At 39.9% G+C, this 16,760-nt stretch overlaps 1 protein-coding gene across 1 annotated transcript in view; it reads left to right on the top strand.

The window, feature by feature from the left end:
* The first annotated feature begins 553 nt into the window (after positions 1-553).
* The window catches only part of LOC114030650 (arf-GAP with SH3 domain, ANK repeat and PH domain-containing protein 1), a 482,413-nt gene continuing 466,206 nt past the window's right edge, over positions 554-16,760 (top strand). The window contains exon 1 of the mRNA XM_027845496.1: positions 554-933. The gene's annotated coding sequence lies outside the window, so the exon portion shown is untranslated. The remainder of the gene's footprint in view (positions 934-16,760) is intronic.

Genomic DNA, 16,760 nt, shown 5'->3' with positions numbered 1-16,760 from the left:
CAGAAAGGTCTGTTCTTAAATGCCTTGCTGCTGTAGATGGGCATCTTGAGAACAACTCATTTCTGAGCACAAAATGTACAGCAATGGTCTTGGGAAATGAGGAGCATCAGGAAAAAAATATTCTCAGGAAAGTTTAAGTTGGAAAGGGGGAGGGACTGGGGCTGGAGCTGGGATAGCGGATGGGACAAGGGCAAGGGCAAGGGCAGGGGCAGAGGGTAGGGGGAGGAGGAAAGGGGGTGTGTTGCAAAGGGGCTTCCCAGAGCCGCTCACAGTTAAGAGAAATCAGGAACTGTTTTGACCCCTCCTGGTGAGCTCGAGTTACAAAGGTAGGCGGGCAGGCGGGCGGTTGGGAGGGGGGCTGGGGGAGAGTGGACTGACCTGGGCCCTCAGAGTGCGCGGCAGGGGAAGGGTTAAAGGGAGACTGACCAGCCCGCGGTGCTGTGTATCTGCGGACATGATGGAATGTTTATTCAGTATTCAGATTTCCTGTTTAAGTGTCTGGATTTCCTGAAATCCTTGCTATCAACCCGAAGGTTATCCACTGAGCAGCGTGGTTGGGTGGTGGGTTTCCACCCACCCCCCTCCTTTCTCCCTCTCTTTTCCTTTCTTTTTCCCTCCCCCTGCTCACATGGTCGATTTTTCCTTCCTGCTAGTTCTTCTGAGTTTTAGTGCCTACTTACCGTGCGGGGCATTAATGGGCATAAAGCCCCACTTGCAGTAGCCTAAGCTCTCAGGATAACCGTCCTTTGGAAGCGAGTTTAATATCCGACCTAAGAACACACCACTTACACATACACACGGGGGAGAAGTATTGCAGAAACATGGTGTGCTTCGGCTGCTAGGGGGACGTTGAGTTTTAACCCAAGATGGAATAATGATGGATTTAGCTTGGATGCCAAAGCTTGAACTGAGAATACAGATGCACAAGTCCTGGTGAGTTACAGGGTAAGGGGGCGGGAGGTGTAGGGGAGGGAGGGAAGCCCAACTGGGATATGATTGTAGGCGTTGAAAAAAGCTGGTGAAAGGGAATATTTTAATATATTTTTTCAAGTATTCCCCAAATAAGCAATCAGAAAGCTTCCAAACTCATCAGCAATGGAGTTTTCCCACAAGTGCGTGAGGCTCCAGAAACAAAACTCTGAAAGGCTTCACCTCTGAATTAGTTGACAGCTGTTTTTTCCTTTCCATAGTCTGATTAGCCCGGACAGGAATGTTTTCCAGTCTTTGCCCCGGCAGCTGAGGAGAAAGAACTATGGGAGTGCATTGTTTGTTTTCTGCTCCAGAGATCCCCCATCCCTGTAGCAGATTCCCAGAGGTGTTGATTTAAAAGCTAGACACAGGATTGTAACTTCTTGAAACCGACTTGCATTTTGTTGAATGTTGTTTGGGATGACTTGGGAAGTAGGTTGTTTTTTCCCTCTTGCAATTTATTGAAATTTTAAATTTTCAATTCAATTATATGGACTTTTAAAAATAACACCACACACCCAGTCTATTGTTTTAAGTTTATTCTTAAATTGCTGGTGCAATCACTTGCTCTTGATGATTTCTTTTGTAAATTATGCATGTTGTCTCTGAATAATGAGTTGAATGCTCTCAAATGCATTGTGATAGATTTTTTTTAAATTGCGTTTTCTATCTGAAGAACTAGGTTCAAATGCTGACTCTGCTGTGTACTTAAACTCTGTGACCTTTGGTCAAGTCATTTCACTTCTTAGGGCCTCAGTTTCCATCTCTGTAAAAGGAAGAGGTTGTCCTAAAAAAATCTTGAAAGCCTCTTTTTGTTCTAAAGCATAGAGTTATATGATTTGATCATAAATTTGAGCCTATGTGTCATTAGTTTGATCTCTGGATCTGGGGTTCTTAACCTTTTTGGGTCTTGGACCCTTTTTGCAATTTGAGAAAGCTTAAGGACCCCTTCTCAGAATGTTTTTAGATGCACAAAATACAATACATAGGATTATAAAGGAAACCATTTATGTTGACATAAAATTGTCAACATTTTTTTTTAAAGTTCACAGACTGGATGAAGATTCCCTGCTCTAGAAGAATCCAGTTCAATTCCCTAAGCATTAATTAAATGCCTACTTTGCAAAGCACCACCTGGGCACTAGGGAGATAAAGACAAAATGAAGACCAGTCTGAATTTGCCCAATGATGCCTTAGGCATAGTCATACAATTAATAATTAAGTGGGAAGTTGCCTGAGTGGTATATTTTCTTGCAGTCAACCAGATTATTTTTGGCAAAATTAATTTGGGGGATAAATTTGGGGTAATGTGTTGCTGGGGAATGCTTTGATATTGTACAATGTATTCATCTTTTATATAATCCTTGTCTCATGTAATCTTAACTTACTGGGAAAACCTAAATATGCTGCCTTTGAAAGAGCATTTTTATAGATTCAACTGGAGATGAGGGTGTTTCCCTGAATGTTTGATATTAAAATCACAGAATGTTAGAGTTGCTGAGACCTTAAGAACATCAGGTCTATTCCCTATTTTAATTTGGTGAAGGAAATTTGAGCAGAGAGGAAAAATAATTCACAGGGTCATAGGTATAGAACTGGAGGGGCTTTAGAAGCTGAATCCAATCCCTCATTTTGCAGATGAGGAAACTGAGGCATAGAAAGGTTAAGTGACTTTCCCAGGGTCACATGAATAACTAGTATTAGCACCGAGTTGAGAACCCAGGTCCTCTGGTTGAATCTTAGTCTATTGTATCTTCTGTGCCATCCTTTGATTATGTAACTCTGGAGCTAGCCATAGAAGCTCTTTTCCCAGTGTCATAATATACCAAGCATATTGAGATATTTCATGACTTCAGTTTTGCTGTAGGGAAGTGCTCCTGTTCCAGCCCTTGATACTGACGGGGATGTTGAGTCTTTATCATTTAACAGTCTTTTTAACAGCCTCTTTGCAAACAAACAAGCAAAAAATCAAAATGCAACACCACTCAATACAAAATTTTAATGAAGTTCTGGGTTTTACCTATAAAACCTATAGATGAATCTAAAAACTAAATTTTGTGGCTTATTACAGAGGAAATTACTTTATTCAGTGCTTTCAGTGAAAAACATACACTGCAGAGAGTCCACAGAATGGCACTGTCCCAGAACATAATGTACCATATGACGTTCTCTTGATTTTCAGTCCTCGTGTTTCTTGTAAAAGAAGCATCTCTTCTTCCCTCCTCCCTTCCCCAATCCGTGAGATAACTGAATGACTGACTATTCATATTTAGCTTGTGAGAATGTTGGAGAGAAAAGGACATTTTTACATCCAAAATTTGGACTGCTTCTTTTGAGCAACATTGGGAAATTCCAAGTTTCTGCATTTCCTCTGTCCTCACTAGGCATGGTAGAGCAGATTTTCAGAAATAGACAGAGCTTTAGGATACCTAGGGAGGGTATGTTTGAATTCAAATTGGTAAATCAAAGATCTCAGGACCCAGCTGGTCTCTTCAAGCTAAGTTTAGGTGACAAATATCTTGGAGGTGAGGAGGGATTGGGAGGGAGAAAAGATTAAGAGTGGTGGTGAACAGCAATTAGTTTTCCATTTTTCCTTTGGCCTTTGCATAGAATAGAATACTCAGTTGGAAGTCTAAAGACCCAGGTTCAAATCTTAATCCTTACTGCGCATGTAATTTTTAAGCAATTCATTTCAATTCAGCAAGCAGCTACTAAGTGTAAAAGCACTGTGCTGGGGATATTCCCAAGACTGACTATATCACTCTCCAATAAATACATCCAATAAATACATCTCCAATAAATACACTCCTATTACTTTTAGAGTCAAATATAAACTCCTCTGTTAGGTATTTAAAACTCTTCAAAACTAGGACCCAACCGACTTTTCCATCCTATTGACACATCACTCTACATTCATATATACTATGGTTCGGCCAAACTGACCTTCTTACGGTTCCTTATGCATTATACTCAACACTCTGCCATCTCTTTACCTTTGCATTGGCTGTTCCCCATGCCTGGAATTCACTTCCTTTTTTCCTCTGCCTCTTGGAAACCCTTCCTTTCCTTCAAGTTGCAGCTCAGCCACCATTTTCTACACAAAACAATTCCTGATTTCCCCAACTTCTAGTGCCTCATTGTCCCCAAATTAGTTTGTATCTTTTGTATATATCTCTATACATATTTGTCTCTCCAGGCTAGACTGTAAGCTTCATGAGAATAGGAACTCTTTCCAGGATACCATGCAAAGACTAAAGAGTTTTTTGATGGAAAAATTAAAAAACTAACTGTTGTTCAAGACCACTCTTTTCTCCTTTCCCATCTCTTCCCACCTCCAAGATTTTTGTCTTTGTATTAATCAACAAGGATTTATTAAGCACTTACTATGTGCTGGGTCCTATGTGAGGCACTGGAGATACAAAGACAAAACAAAGGAAACAATCTTTGCCTTCCAGGAGTTTACTCTAAGAAGGGATGACATGCAGTCAGATAAATAAGCACTACATACATACAAAGTAATATAAGATAATTTCAAGATGGGACCAACAAATGAGTGAGATGAGGGGAGGCCTTTGATAGTCACAGCATCTGAGCTGTATTGTGAATAGAGATTTTAAGAATCTGAGATGGAGAGAATGGATTCCAAACTTCACCTGTAAAATGAAATAGTTAGGATAATCTCTTGTAACTTTGAATCTTATGAATCAGTAACTAAATTTCCTGGACTCTCTCTCTCTCATTCCCCCCCCTCATATATTTCCCCCCTCTCCTGCCTCACAGGCATCAGGAACCCAGACATCAGAAGGAGGCACCATTTTTTTCTTTCTGGAGGATTCCAAGGAGGATCCTCAGATAAGCCATAATAAATCTCAAAAAATCCAAGGACTTCATTTTTGGAACCAGTGATCTAGAAGGGAGGCTTAGAATCCTAGAACCTCATTTTATTTATGGGAAACTTGAGGCTTAGAGGGTTTAAGTGACTTGCTCAAGATTACCTACCCAGCTAGTTAGAACCAGAGCCAGAATGAGAATGTGGTCTTTTTTTTCTTTCATTTTAAAAATTATGAACTTAAGAAACACTAAATCAAATGAGCATTAACATATACATACGTTGTAGAACAGGAGAGGATTGTACATGAAACTGTGAATCCCTATGATGTAGAGTTTGCTTTTCTTTTAAAAATATATTGTAAATTCAGAATGTAACTTTCAAAGCTGTCCTGCTTGTTGTGTCAGATTCCTTCTGGCCTTCCTTCTGTTCTCTTCCTTTGTTGGAGGTTAGGGAAAAACCCTATCTCTACTCCTTTCTCTCTTTCCCTCCTCCTGCCTCACTGGAAAAACAAATAAAAAGGAAAACAAAACCCTTGTAACAAAATTGTGTTGTCAAGCAAAACAAATTACCAAATTGGCCATGTCCAAAAATGTATATCTCATTCTTCACCTTGAGTGCCTCACAGATAGTGAAGAACATGGTTCATCATTGGTTTTCTGCCATCATAGTTGGTTAGTGCATTGACCAGAATTTTGAAGTCTGGCAAAGTTATTTCTCTTTACAATGCTGTTGTTGTTTTATAAATTGTTCTCCTGGTTCTGCTCTTTTCACTCTGTCTCAGTTCTTATAAGCTTTGCCAGAGAATCTGGGTTGTTTAACTTTCCAGCTCAGTGCCAATAGATCGTTTGAAGGTGGAAAGGGTCCTTTCTATTCTCTATAAAATGAGGCTAACAATTCCCCTAAATCTTTTTCTGTTCAGTTTCAAATGCCCATCTCTAACTGCCTTCTGGACATTTCTACCTCGATGTCCCAATGGTACCTCACAGATCCTTTGAACTGGAAGGGACCTCAGAAACCATCTAATCCAACCCTTTTGTTTTCAGATGGAAAACTGAGACTCAGAGAGGTTAAGTGACTTGCACAACATCACACAGGTAGTATTTGTTTCTCTGACTCTAGAGACAGTGCTGCTTCCACTGAATCTTTCTACCTTCCTTTCAGTCCCTTACTTCCTGTAGGCTTCCTTAGATCTGTTGACAGTGCCACCATCTTCCCAGTCATCATTCCCCAAACCATGGAATCATATTGGACTTTCTTTTCTCCCTTACCTCCTGTAACCATTCCTATTAAATTCCCTTTTACAAGATTTGGCCTTTTCTTACAATCCCCAAAGCCACCGTGCTTCTTTAGGGCCTCATCACTTCTTTTTATCTCAACATTGAAATAGCCTGTTAATTGATAATAGTGTTTCCAGTCACTCTCCTCTTAATTTCTCCTTTACAAAGCTGCTAAGTTAATATTTCTAATGCAGAGGGTGGACTATGACACTTCCCCTCTCAGAAATCCTTACTGGTTTACTACTGCTTTTAGGATAAGATTTGAATTCCTTAGCCTGGCATTTGAGACCTTCCACAGTTTGGTTCCAACCTACCCATCCAGCCTTATATTACTCCCCTTCATGCCTTTTATTTTCCAGTCACACTAGATTAGCTGTTCCTAGACATTAACATGCCACCTTTCACCTTCCTGCATTCAAACATGCCTTGAATGAACTCCCTCGTCATCATCCCCTCTCAGAATTGTTAGCCCCATTTAAAGGCCAGCTAGGTGCTACCTCCATGACCTCTCCCTTCTCAAATTTTCCAAGGGTGCTTTGGACTGTTCCTTTGCTTCTGGCACTGGTACCTGTTGTATCCCCTTTAGCAGAATGTAAGCTCCTTGAAGTCAGAGACTCCAGTCAAAACTCCAGCTTTCTTTTTGACTAGTTGCCTAGTGCAGAATAGACCTTTAACACACTTTGATTATGTTGAAGTGAATTGTACCTTTTCCTTAGCATAAACCTTGATTCCAAGATGACTGACTTGTACTCCTAACTTCTTCCAGCTGTCTCAGAATTACAGCCCTTTGGTCCAGGAAAGGCTAGGTGGAAGAGTGTGATTAGAGCACGATAAACACATCATTATGGTGTGAGTATGAAAATGCAGGTTCAAATCCTTACTCTGGCATTCACAAGCTATGTGGATAGTAGCACTCTTCCTCATCTAGTAATCTAGAAAATAGAGCTTTGCATTACCTACTTCATGGGATGGTTTGAGGAAAGTACTTTGTAAATTATATAGATCACTATGTAAATATGAGCTGTTATTAACAATGTTAGCCCATCAAAGATCTATGATTTTGTTGGTATGGAGATTTCCTGACCAACAAGGATCTCCACCCATTTATAACTCTTAGATTTATTGCTTGAGGCTCAGAGAAATTGTGTAATTTTCCCACGGCAATAATAGCTCACATTTATACAGTTTGCAAAGTGTTTAACGTACATGATTTGATTCTCAAAACAACCCTGTTAAGGGAGCACTACAATTGCCATCTTAACAGTTCAGGAAACAGGATCACTCAGCATCACACGCCTGACTCTAGCTCTCTTGCTTTAGCCAGTTGGCCATACTTTGGTGTCACTAGGGAAAGTGGCTTCATCATCTTCATATACCACAGGAACATCTACTGAGTAGCTGCTTAATGTTGATATCATGGAGAGGAACTGATGACATATTTCTAAATCATTTTGTTTTATTTGGAAGAAATGACTCTTGAGTCAGAGACTCCCTGGAAATAAACTACTCTCTGAAAGTGTCTAGCCCTTTGGGAAGTGGAATTAACTCTTCTAGGCCACTAGAATCCCAGGTTCCACTCAAACTGAAATTCACTGTCTAGAGTTTCCTAAGCTTTTCTTAACCTTCTGGTTTCTGTCACTTGGAAATGCCATGAGACTAGCCTGTCTTGCAGTATTTTTGGTATTTCCTCTTCCTGTCCCGCCCTACATCAGGAAGTGCGAAGGTGCACTGAGTTACTAAAACAAAAATAAATGCTAGCAACTGATTTCCTTCCAAACAAGAGATTTGGATTGGATGCTAGCTTTGAGTAAAGAGAAAAGTCAAGTAGATTGTCAGTAGCATTTATTAAGCACAGAAAATAGGTGGAACCATCTACATTGTAGAATATAAGGGTGACAAGATACACAGAAATATATTGGATGGTAGATCTGAGGGTCTAGGGATCTGAGAAATCGTCTAACCCAACCCAACCCAACTCCCTTCTTTTACAGATGAAGAAATTAAAGCCAGGGAGTTTAGGTGACTTACCGAAGGTCGTATAGCTAGTAAACTGCAGAACTAGAATTCAATTATGTCATATCTAAAGGCTGAAAGAACATAGGGAAGAATGAAGAGTAAATTCCTTCTTTAGGGTCTTGTTTCCACTTGTATTGTAAAGACCAATCTTTTTTTTCCCCGAAGTCAAAGTTTCTTCTTAAAGTAAAGCTATATCTATGAAGATTTTTTTTTTAATCATGGGGTCCAGATATGTGATTTTATCTGCCGGATGTAGACTCCCCCGTCCTCCACCCCTAGTGGTGCAAGCAGCTAGGCACTTTCGCTATACCGAACAGTCTTAGTGGGCTGTCTATAGTACACTGAGGAATAAAATGATTTGCCCACAGTCACCTAGCTAATGGTGTCAGAGGCAAGACAAACCTAGGATTTTCCAACTTAAAGGCTGGCCCTTTATCTACTATTCTCTGAAGCTTATCATGAACAAAGAGAATTCACTTCAATTTAGACCAGTATGTTTAAATTTAATACCTTGTGTTTCTTAGCAGGGATCCAGGCTCAGTCAATATTTTAGTGTACTTGTAATCAAGGCCCAAGTTCCTACAGCACTAATCATTGCCGTTCGTGGTAGCTGTAACTGGGGAACCTTGATGAATTTTCTTATTGTTCTTCTGCAATGCAGACATTTACATTTATGCAAAGATAAGGTTCCAGAAAAAAAAAGTGAACAATGCCTATTATGTAGCTGAAACAATTCAGGACCCTCCTTATGTATCTTTCCTAAATACTAACATGCTTCGTTCAAGGACGTAACTTTGTTTGGTTTTGGTGATTTCATAGTTTGGGGAACTCCCCCAATAGTGCTGATCTGCAACTGTTTTTTAGTTGATGGCCTTAGAGAGTCGCCGGGGGCACTGAGACGTTCCGGGGTCAGTCAGTCAATATGTGTGAGGGGCAGAACTAGAACTCAGGTCTTCTTGATAATAAGGCTGCCCCCTTTCATTATTCCATGTGGCCTCTCTTCTAGTATAATTGTGTCTTCAAATTTGGTGGCTTTTTCACTAGAGCTCTCAAGTTTATAATCTATCCTTTTTTATTCCTCCCTTGAAGACCAGACTTTCCAGTTTCTGTCAGTGTTCTTCCCTTTCTTTTCTTGTTGATTTTGGCATTTCTGAATAAATAACTTTGGCATACTGTTCCTCTGCTTGAGAGGAGATTATCCTCATGAAGTAAAAATCACAATATGTTTAAAAGAAAAGCAAATTCCAAGGCAGGATAATGAAAATAAAAACATTCAGTTTGACATTTATCAAATGCCTGATTCCATTTGATGCAACAAATATTTATTGACCACCTGCTGTGGGCCCAGCTCTGATAATCAGGAATACATAAGCCTAGTTCAGTGGTTCTCAGTGTGGTCCAGAGAGTTCCCAAGACCCTTTCAGGGGGTTGTGAGGTTAGAATTATTTTCATAATAATGCTGAAGTGTTTTAATTCTTAATGTAGTAAATGTTGATACAGAAGCTCATGGGGGGAGCTTTTTAAGGGCATAAAGGGGTCCTAAGACCAAAAAGTTTGAGAATTGCTGATGTAGTGAGATATAGACTGTGCCCCTAAGTAGCTTGTAATATATGTAGGAGCAAAATATATTCACTTAAAGTAATTAGAGATTAGACAAGACTCTGAACAGTGAGTCTTAAGACCTGGGTTCTAGTCTCCGATTGGACACTTAAAAGCCATATTAACTTAAGCAATTCGCTTAACTTCTATGAAAGGAGGAAGGAAACAAGCATTTAGTAAGTATCTATTATGTGTTGGGTTTTTTGTTTTTTTTTACAAATATTATCTCATTTGATCCTCAGAATAACCCTGCAAGGTAGGTACTGTTATCCCTGTTTCACAGTTGAAGAAACTGGGGCAAACAGCTTAAGTGACTTGTCCAGAGTCACTCAGTTAGAAAATATCAGAGGCTGGATTTGAACTCAGGTTGTCCTGACCACAGGCCCAGTGCTCTATCCATTGTGTCTCCTAACTGCTTCGTGGAGGTTCAGTTTCCTCATATGTAAAATAAAGTGAGTAAACTGAGGGTAAGAGAGGCTAAGTGATTTGCCCAAGGTTACATAATAATGATAATAATAATAGTACTTATTGTTATGGCTAATATTTAGGTCATGTTTTAGGGTTTGCAAAATACCGTTCACATACCTTATCATTTGATCCTCACAACAACCTTGCAAAAGTAGGTATTCTTATTATCATTGTTTTACACATGAGGAAATTAAGGCTAAGATTCTAAATAGCTTGGATAGGGTCACACAACTATTAGGCAGGATTTGAACTCAGCTCTACTTGATTCCCTGTCCAGTGCTCTTTCTGCTCTATCTATACCAGTGGGGTAAAGGTGAAAATATATAGGCCTAGGAATCAGGACAGGATTCAAATCCTAGCTTACTCACTACCTATTTGATCCTGGGCAAGTCACTTTAACCTTATCACAATCTTTTTATTATAAAATGAGGGAATTGGATTAGATATTATCTTGGGTTCTTTTCAACTCTAATGTTCCATGATAGTCTGATTCTCATAAGTAGCAGATATAAGATTTGGAGTCAGGTCTTTTGACTGAGAATTCAGTGTTCTTTCTAACACCTCTATTAGAATGCCCAGATGTAAGGGTATGAGGTGAACCTATTAATTAGCATACAGTCAGTACTGAGGAGTTCAACAGATTGACCTGAGGAATAAAAGATGAAGGAAATCTTTGATGGGGAGAGGAGTTCAAGAAAGATCCATATGGTAGGGCCCTGCTTGGGGAGGACAGATCTATACGGGATGCCATGGTAGAGGGTTTGGCCAGCCAGAGCACACTAAATAAAAAAAGTGTCAACATGAGGGTGGAAGTTGTCAAAAAGGGGGCAGGGGGGTGTCAGGCAGCTACCTCAGAAAAAGACACATTGAGAATGCAGTAATCTAGTATAAAGAGCACTGAAATAAGAGAGAGAAAGAGAGGGAGAGAGAGAGAGAGAGAGAGAGAGAGAGAGAGAGAGAGAGAGAGAGAGAGAGAGAGAGAGAAGGAGAGAGGAGAGGGAGAGAGGAGAGAAAGAGACAGAGAAAGAAGAGAGGGAGGGAGAGAAAGAAGGGGAGAGGGGGAGAGAGAAGAGAGAGAAAGGCAGAGAGAAAGAGGGAGAGAGAGAAGGAGAGCGAGGAGAGAGAGAGAGGCAGAGAGAGAGAGGAGAGAGAGAGAAGGAGAAAGATGGATAGGTAGGTAGATACACATATACATACAAAGATATATATGGAGATTCAGAGAACTATATAGATACCTACAAATAGCATTTATTGAGAGCTAGCTAGCTAGGCAGTAGGTAGAGTGAGCATTTATTAAGTGCTTACTTTATATCAGGCTTTGTACTATATATTACCTATGTGACTTTGGCAAAGTTACATCCTATCCCTGTGCCTCAAGTTCCTTTTTCTGCAAAATGTGTGTGTGTAGGGGTTGGGGGGAGGAATGAATTAGATGATTGTTAAGCTCTCTACCAATTCTAAAGTTCTTTGAGGCCATATGCCCATTGAACACAGGAATGAATCTTTTGTCCTTCAATATTTTTTGGAGGGGGAAAGAATTATGACAACAACAGCAATAAAATCATTATCCTAAGCCTAAAGTTAGGCAGTCAAATAGCATTTATTAAGTATTTATTTGTCTGACTGTATACATGTAAGCACTGGGGGGCAGTTAGGGTTAGAATTTAACTATGATTTTTAAAACCTCAAGTGGGTTTTAAGTACTTACAGATATATATTGTGTTCCCAGAAATGACTACTTCAAGTATACAAGCAGGAAACTTGACACATCCTGCCATAAGCTTTTGGGGGCATCAGAGTCATTGTAGTCTTTCATCTTGCCTTCTTCCTGCTTGAATGGGGCTCAAAGCTGCCTCTCTCTTATCTCCCAGGTATTGGTAGCTTTTCTCTTTAATATTCACACCAAGTCTCTACAAAAAAACAACAAAGACCCAGCACCAAAATTTGAGGTGAAGGAAGGGATAAATGAAGTGGTGCCTCAAACTACTTGGGATATGGAAGAAGAGACAAAGGGATTCTTCTAAAAAATAATTTAGGCAGAGTATTGATACCCTAAAACTGTGAATTGCACTTCTGTTGTGTATCACATTGGTTTATTTGTTTGAATTAGCCTGGACTAGCCTGAAGTATGGGCCCATAAGCTGGAACTCTGGTATACAGTGACAATTCATTCGTTCAATTAATACATTAACAATTATTTATTAAGCTAGGCATTATGCTAAGTTTTGGGGATTCATGAAGAAAGTGAAACAATCCTTGTCCTCAGGAAGTTTACTTTCTAATTGGGAATTCATTCAAGAATTTATTGAGTGCTTTCTGTTGTGCTCGGCATACGACACAATATCTACCCTCAAGAAATTTATAATTTAGATTGAGAGACAAGATTTAGATTTATGAAACTTTTAAATAATGATTCACAGCGAATATATGATTAAGTAGAAAAAAGGTCAAGGTCTTGACAGGTATTATAAGGATTTCAGGTAAGGTAGAGATTTCTATAGACAGAGAGGTCTGAAGCAAGATTTGAAACCAAGTCTTCCTGATTCTTCATCAATCTTCAGCCACATTTGTGGTTTTCAAGATTATTAATATATGATATCTCAACTATTTCTGAAAACATTTTAGGGTCTCCTCACCTCCTCTGTGAAGCCTTCCCTGACCCACAAGACTCTCTCCCTCCTCTAATATCACATAACACATATTTGGCATTTACCAGGTGCTGACTACTACTCTCAGCTCTCTTTACATATTTAGGAGTTTTATTTCCCAAACTACATGTAAACTTCTTGAAGGCAAAGACTGTGGATTATATGTAATACTCTTCCATCTCCCCATAGTATCTAATATAGTACTTGTTTCAAGTAGGGATTCATTAAATGATTGCTCGTTTATGGATACAGTTGCAAGAAGGTAAAATCTGTGTCTTCTTAGGACTTTCTTTTTATCAGTGTTGTGTTCATAGATTCTTAACCGGAGAAAAGAAAGGGAAGGAATGATTGGCACACAGAGAAGGGGGCCTGCTGGGCTAAGGTTAAGGGACATAGGAACAGGTGCTTTGCAGAGATGAGTTGGTTAGTCCCGTATAAGGATGTAGTGGAACTGGGAAAACAAGGGTGTCGAGACTTGAGAAGGTTAATGAAACCAGGCTGCAGCTCTCAGCATGCAGGGCCCAGCAGGAAGCTCTGTTATATTCTGTGCACTTAAGTTTTTGCATATCGACCTCAGCAAAAAGTTGCAAGGGTTTGATTCTTTATCCTGGAGAGATCCCTCCTTCAAACCCTCCCGGATCATAATGAGAGCTGACATTTCTCTAGCACTTAAAGATTTACAAAGCATTTTACATGCATTATCTCATTTGATCTTCAAAACAACCCTTTGGGGTAGATACTCCAAGGTGTTACTTTCCCTATTTTAAGGATGAGGAAACTTAAACTCAAGCAGTCCTGTGAGTCACATAGCCAATAAGTGCTGGAGCTAGGGTTATCTTATTGTTTATGCCACATCATTTAGCACTTTATGTTTTGTTCTCTAATTCAATGGTGTCAACGCATATAGAAATGGAGGCCACTAAACTATAGATAGGTATTCTTATGAGGGTTACATATTGACTTAGAAAACCACACGTGCTTCTATATTTCATTTTTAATTAATATACCAACACATTAAAATCAGATAAGAATACATTTTAATCTGTTTTGAGTTGCATTCAACAGTGTTGTGGACTGTACTTGGCCAGCAGACCACATACTACACACCTCTACTCTAATTCATATATAGATTCCCAGGCTATTAGAGCTGGAAGGGAATGAGAATAATAATAATAATATGTAGCATTTATGAAGTGCTTTATAAATATTATTTCATTTTATTCTCATGACATTCCTGGAAGTTTGGTGCTGTTATTATATCCATTTTACAGATGAGAAAACTGAGGCTGAGAGAGGTTAAGTGATTTACCAAGGGTTGCACAGCTAGCAATTGTCTGAGGCCAGATTTGACCTCAGGTCTTCCTGATTCCAAGTCTAAAACTCTGTGCCACCACTGTGCAGCTATACCTCTAATACTCACAGATCATATTGTTTTACCATCTCATTGTTTATAGATGAGGAAACTGAGGTCCAGAAAGATAGAGTCCCTTGCCCAAAAATGCAAAGCTAGTTAATGAGAGTCAGAACTAGAATCTAGGCCTAGAACTTCAGGAGGTTTGTCACAGAATTTCAGAATTAGACAGGAACTCCAAGGCCAGCTAGTCCAATTATTACCTGTTAAGAATTAATCTCCTTTAGAACATAACTGAAAAATGGCCATCCAGCCTTTGTTTGACGACGATTATAGAAGAACCCATTACTTCGCAAGTCAGCTCTAATTGTTAGGAAGTTTTGCCTTATGCAACCCATTCTTTTCTAGGCATGCCCAGTTTGTCTAAAACGGAGCCCACTGTGTCAGCTACTGTGTGGACGGAGATAGATAGCAGTAGGTCTCATGTCAGGCAAACTGGGCAATGCTCAAAAGGCCCCTCAAGGGTGTCTCCATGTTAGAGCTGGACACACCCAGAGGAGCCCATGTTATGCTAATATCAAGCCTATAAATTTGACTCTGCAACTTTTATTCATTATTTCTGTCCTCTGAGGCTAAACAGATCAAATCTAATCTCTTTTAAGTGATAGTGCTTCAAGTACTTAAAGACAGCAAGCATGTTCCCCATAAATCTTCTCCATGCTAAACATCCCCAATTCCTTTCATCCAAACTCCTACGGCATGAACTCAAGGCCCTTCATCTTTCTCCTCATGACAAATGGTGAGTTCCCCCCTTCCTGGAGGTCTTTAAGTGAAGGCTGCATGACCACTTGTTGGAGATGTTGTAGAGAACATTTCTCTTTGGTAGAGATCAAACTAGAGGGCTTTTTGAGTCACTTCCAACCTTTATATTCACCGATTCTACCTCCTGATTTCAAGTACAGTGCTTCCTATTTGTATGTAGTCTTCCCAACTGGATCATGAGCTCCATGAAAATAGGGGCTTGTATTTCTTATGCCTTCACTTAGCATTATCTAACAGTGCTGGACATATCATGGGTGCTCTATGCTTCTGTTGAACGAGTGTCTGATTGAGTTGACTACCAGGCTAGTTACACAGCACTACAGTGCAAAAACACAGTGTCATTGTAACCCAGGCCCAGCATTTCCTTTTATAAAGGCAGTACCTCTGCTGACCTACATCTCATGTGATATTTCACCCAGTTACCCAGCACCTTCAGGTCCCCAGAAGCAAATGCTTTTCACAACCTTAATACGGTAGAATTTCCGTAACACTTTGATTACCCCACAACACAGTTACCACTGCCAAAGGAGAGCAGTCTACAAGGAAGACTTTGTGGTATAATAGAAAGCCTACTTATTTTAGCACTTAATCATATCCTGTCTGTGTTGTTATTTAAAATTTGTGTTTGCCTTGTCTCTGCAGATATGTGCTTTAAGATCCTTGAGGGAAAGAACCACAATTTGTGCTTTTTAAAAAGTGGCCCCATAATGTCTACCATAGTACTGAGACTATAATGGGTTTCCCATAAATAGATTTTGAATAAATGAGTGAATGGGCTGGGGATAATCCCTGTTACTTACTGGGCAGGCTCAGGCTGGCAGGTCACTTGGGCTCAGAAGTTGTGAGCTGCAGTAGGGCTAATGCCAGTCAAGGGTCTGTACTAAATCTGGTACCAATGTGGGGACCCCCATGCCTAAAACCTGGAGGAGGAGGAACAGCCTTATTAAATGAGGGCAACCTACCCTGATGGGAAATGGAGCAGGTCAAAGTTCCTGTGTCAATCAGCAATTGAATTAGGCCCTCGAGTGGCCTCGGTACTTGCAGCCTGCCCTAGACAGGGAAACCCAGTGTTCAAAAAAAAAAAAAAAAAAAAAAAAGGCAGAACAAAAAAACCTAAATGAATGAATGATGTGAATTGATCTAGGAATCAGAGGCATACAAGGTTTTGACCGGGTTTCGACATTAGCAATTGATTTGCTTTACAGATGAGGAAAATGAAGCCCAAAGAGATAAATTATGAAGCACAAGAATTGGGACAAGTCAAAGTAGCTGGCATGAGTAATATACAAATGGTTGTGATGTAATTTGGACTACAATTACCTAGGAGTAGTCCAACATGGAGAAGATGGGATCATTTGTAGCCAGGGTTATCAGAGATTCCAATGTGGGGAAATAGAACCATATGAGCTAGGCCTTGAAGGAAGGCATTTTGGAAGCATAGATAGAGGGAGAATCAATTTGACACATAGCAGACAGTGTGTCCAGATAAGTGGAGGTATGAGATGGAAAGCTGAAAAGGGGGAACAGCAAATAGTCTAGTTTTATTGAAGCAGAGAGTACATCAGGGATCTAGTGTGGAATGTCTAAAAGGTAGGTTGGAGCTAGATTTCAGAGTGCCTTGAAAGTCAAGCTAGGGACTTTGTGTATTATTCTATAGGCAATAGAGAGTCGTTGAATGTTTTTGAGTAGGGCATTGACATAATTAGGCCTATGCATTGGGAAGGTTTGTGAAGGATGGATTATCAAAGGGAGAGAATGGAGACAGGGAGAGCAATTAG

Source organism: Vombatus ursinus, unplaced genomic scaffold (assembly GCF_900497805.2).
Source record: "Vombatus ursinus unplaced genomic scaffold, bare-nosed wombat genome assembly UNPS02014973.1, whole genome shotgun sequence".
Lineage (NCBI taxonomy): Eukaryota > Metazoa > Chordata > Mammalia > Diprotodontia > Vombatidae > Vombatus > Vombatus ursinus.
The sequence above is the reverse complement of the archived record's forward strand: the minus strand, read 5'-3'. Positions and strand labels throughout refer to the sequence as shown.